Genomic DNA, 4617 nt, shown 5'->3' on the forward strand with positions numbered 1-4617 from the left:
AGGGATGAGGAGAGGGTAAATGGAGACTCCGGCTAAGTAGCAAGGGAGAGGGGTGCATTTGTGGTTGATTTTTTAACCTGAAGTTCTCACAACTCTTGGCAGAAGAATAGAGGGAAGGCAAACAACAGACTAAAGATAGGATTTGGGCCAATATCATGATTTTTGATCTCTTGAGGTTGGCAATACAGGGTAACTCAGGAATTATCATGCCTTATGCCTCTGGTGCTCCCTCTCCTCTCCTGTGTGTTTTTTACCCACTCCCCACCTTGGGCAGGCCTGGGTGTGAGTCTCAAGGAGCCACTGGCCCCAGGGGCTCAGCATCAAGAACAAGTGCATTGCACAGTTCTTCCTGCAGGTGGCTGGGGGGGGGCGGGGGGGAGGTGTGAGTTCATCACCCCAGATTCCCCAACATTCCATCAAGGACCACCCCCATTGACATGCACGTCACCTTCTACTAGAAACCTCATTATGCCTGCAGAAGAGTCCCCCACAACTCCAGGGGGACCCTCCCACTTTCAGAGCCTTTTCCCCCTACACATACCAGGGCCCTAGTAATTTTCCCTCATGGTCATGTGCAATGCTACAGGTGTGCCCTGCCTCAATTTCTCCTAATCTGGGATGTAAACATGTCCAAGTAGGCCTTCAGGTACTAAAGAACACCTTCTTTGGAGAGTTCCATTTATTTAACAGACACCACCCCCACAAAACGTAAGCAGAACCTTCAGTCAGCTACCTCACCAGAAAACCCTCTACCTCTGGATTAAGCAGTCTTGTACCTTGGCCCGTTAGCCATGAAGCACTCTCAGGCTGAATTCTTTGTCTGGAGCTTGGGTCTACACAGGGTGTCCTGCTGGCTGCCACTGTTCCCCCAACACTGCATGATTTGTTAGCTTAGGTGCTGGAACTAGGGGTGCGGTTGCACCCTATGGCTTGAAGTGGTTTCCATCATTGTGCAGGGTTTACAGTTTGGGTCAATGGCTCTCAGCACCCCCACTAAACACATTGTTCCAACACCCCTGTTTGCTAGTAGCTCTCCAGGTCTCATGCCCACCTTGTTCTCTTAGGCTGCTCCCATACATTCCCTAGGAGCACTTTCCCTCTGGGACGAATGCTCTTTCTGTGATTCCTTCTCTCCAGAGACACCTTCTCCCTAGGAGTAGCATCCCATCAAGGTTTGGGAGATTGCTTTTGTTGAGACCAGGCCTTCTAGGCTCCTTGCTCTAGTCTCTTGGGAGTTCTCTGTCTCCAGAAGCACACCCTCCAGGCTCCCTACTTTGATGAGCGCTCCTGCCTGATCCTGAGAAGCTTCTTGAAAGCCCAAGTAACCTTTTTATTAGGTCCAGGTGCTTGTTTACTGATTAGCCATTAAGTGGCCACCTGGGCAGTCATTCACCCCAAGGTAGGCCTTCAGAAGGCAGTCATGGACAGCATGGGCCCTGATTCCCCTTAAAGGGCCATCTGCCCTGTGACAGGTTCCAAAATTGGTTTTGTAACCTGTGCTTATCCTGTAAGGTATGCTTGCAGGACGTGGGATTGCTCTGTGAATCTTGGGACAGTCCCGGAAATATTGGGATAGGTGACAATCCTAAATCAAAGGATCACCTATGGCATAGGTAGTTATTGAGTCTTCTGCACACACTGGCTGATAAATGCCCTGCTTAGCAACTTGTGGTATCTCCATAATCTCTCAAGTCAGATCACATAAAGTAAGAGGTGGAAAAATTCTTGTTTTCCAGCCCATAAATCAATAAGAAAAACATATCCCACCTGGACTGTGCAGTCCTTAGAATATCTGGTGTCTATAAGCTATACCTATATCAAAACCTTAATATTGGTAGGACTGTGTTCCCAGTGCATTAATTTAACCATTTCTAACCAATCTAGTTAAGTAAGTGCAAAAAACTGTGTACACCCTGGCCTAGTGGAAAAGAGAGAACTAGTAGATGTGATATATCTCGATTTTTATAAGGCTTTTGATGTAGTCCCACGTGACATTATCTAAGTAAACTAAAGAAATGTGGTTCAGATGGAATTACCAGAAGGTGGATGCATAATTAGTTGAAAGACCATACTCAAAGAATAGTTATCAATGATTCACTTTCAAACGGGGGTCCTGCAAGGGTCTGGTACTAATCAGTATTTTCATTAATGACTTTGATAATGGAGTGGACAATACTAAATTTGCAGATCACACCAAACTGAGAGGGACTGCAAGGGAATAGGATTAGAATGCAAAACAACCTTGACAAAATGGAAAATTGGACAGAAATCAAAAGGATGAAAGATAAGTGCAAAGTGCTATACTTAGGAAGCAAAAATCAAATGCACAAATACAAAGTGGTGAATAACTGGCTAGGCTGTAATACTGTTGAAAAGGATCTGGGGTTTTGGTGGATCATAAATTGAATATGATCAAAAAAAGTTTAATATAAGTCTGGCGTGTATTAATAAGAGTGTTGAATATAAGATACGGGATGTAATTGTCCCACTCTACTTGCAACTAGTAAGGCCTCAGGTGGACTACTATGTCCAGTTTTGGGTGCCACACTTTAGACAGATGAGGTCAAATTGGAAATAGTTCAGAAAAGAGAAACAAAAATGTTAAAAAGTTTAAAAAACCTGACCTATGAGGAAAGGTTAAAAAAACCTGGGCATGTTTAGTCTCAAGAAAAGACGACTGAAGGAGGACCTGATAACAGTCTTCACATATGTTAAGGGCTTCATATGTTAAGGGCTGTTAAGGGATGGTGATTAATTGTTCTCCATGTCCACTGAAGGTAGGACAAGAAGTAACAGGCTTAATCTGCAGCAAGGATTAAATAATAGGGAACACTATCTAGCTATAAAGGTAATTAAGATCTGGACTTGGCTTCCAAAGGAGGTTGTGGACTCCCCCTCACTAGAGATTTTTAAGAACAGGTTGGACAAATTGTCACATTCTCGGGTGCAATCCAGACCAGTGAGGGGTTGTCACCACTTGCCCCGCAACTCAGGATGCCTCAATGCTTTGCTGTTGTAGCTCCCAACCTGGGCTGCTCACAAACAGCCACCAGCATGCAAGTCACACCCTGAGTATCTGTGTAGCTGCAGCTCTGACCTCAATAGCCTGTCAGCAACACTCCAGCTTCACTCTGGCTTCCACCAGCCTTGGTTACAACTTGCAGGGTGAACCCAACATGTTCCCAGTCCCAAATTTTCTCCAATATGTGTGTTCTGTCCAGCCCTCTCCTGGCCAATTCAGATATTAAAGGTCCTTTGCCGCTGCGAGGTATCAATATTCAACAGTTAGCTACTTTAACTGGAGATACCAAATAGTGCAGTTTAAACACAACACTGGATTAGTTTAGATTAAAAATAAAGTAAGTTTATTTAACTACAAAGTGATAGGGTTTAAGTGAGTACAAGGTATTAAAGTCAAAAATGGTTGCAAGAAAAAAGTGAAGATAAAATGTTTTCTAGTAGCTAAAACTTAACAAGATAGACTTGGTTCAAGGTAAAATCCTCTCCGCTTGTTCAGCAACAGAGCTGACCAAGTTTCATTACTGCTGATCTAGCTTTACTTGGTCCTGCCTTAGCACAAGGGCCTGGACAAGATAACCTCTCGAGGTCCATCCCAGCCCTGCTTGTCTATGAATCTATGACCCTGCAATGAGTCCTGCATAGACAGAATCCCACTGAGTTCAGTGGAGCTCCATGCAGATGCATTGGGTCTCCCATGTAGCAATCACAGCAGGAACTAACCCCTAGTGACTTACTTCACAAGTGTCTCTGCTTTACCTGCGCATTTTATCTGCACGTGTACATCTACATGAAGAAATCCATTTATTTTTCCACAAGCGTGAGATCTGCAAGTACCTGCGCATATTGATTTTTTTTTCTGATGGCTACCCAGTGCGTGACATTTGGAAAAAAATCTTGGATAAATCTAGCAATTAAGACCTTAAACCAAAGGTCAAATCAGTGAGGTACCAGTGTGAAACAGAAACTGACCCAAAGTACTTAATGTGATTATTTCTCAACAGAATATTCCTACCTGCCAACCATCTACCTGGAATCTAACTTTGAAGTCGTGTAGATATTTCTAGTTTTTGTCAGTAATTATTTACTCTACCTCTTCCAACTGCCCAACAATTCTGCAAACAGGACACCAGAGCTAGGTAAAGACACTTCCTGAAATGAGGTAGGAGAGGAAGAATAGAGAAGTGGCACTCACTCACGCCCTGGGTTTCCTCTGTGTGAAACAAGCGCGGCTGCAGGACTGCCAGCTCCAAGCACTGCAAACCGTGCGTCAGGCCTCCGAACTCGTGAGACTTGCTTACGAATCAGGGCAGCTAGGGGCTTGCCACTTGCCCTCCAGTGCCTGATCCTTGGGGTACGCGCGGGTCACGTGACGATCCCCCTTTGTTCCCCTCCCCCACGAACAGGAGGGCCAGCATCTTGCTCTTGGCTTTGCAAGTCCCGGCGCAAAGCTCCGGCTTGCAGGGCAAAGGCGTGAGGCCCCGCAGCCAGGCTGCCCGTGCAAGCCCCGCCCGCGCTGGAGCTGAGCCCGAGACGCCGCGGAGGTCAGAGGGGCCGGCGGAGGCGGAGGCGGAGGCGGGCGGGGCGGGGCGGGGCAGC

This window comes from Lepidochelys olivacea, assembly GCF_965140295.1.
Source record: "Lepidochelys olivacea isolate rLepOli2 genome assembly, chromosome: 10".
Taxonomy (NCBI): domain Eukaryota; kingdom Metazoa; phylum Chordata; order Testudines; family Cheloniidae; genus Lepidochelys; species Lepidochelys olivacea.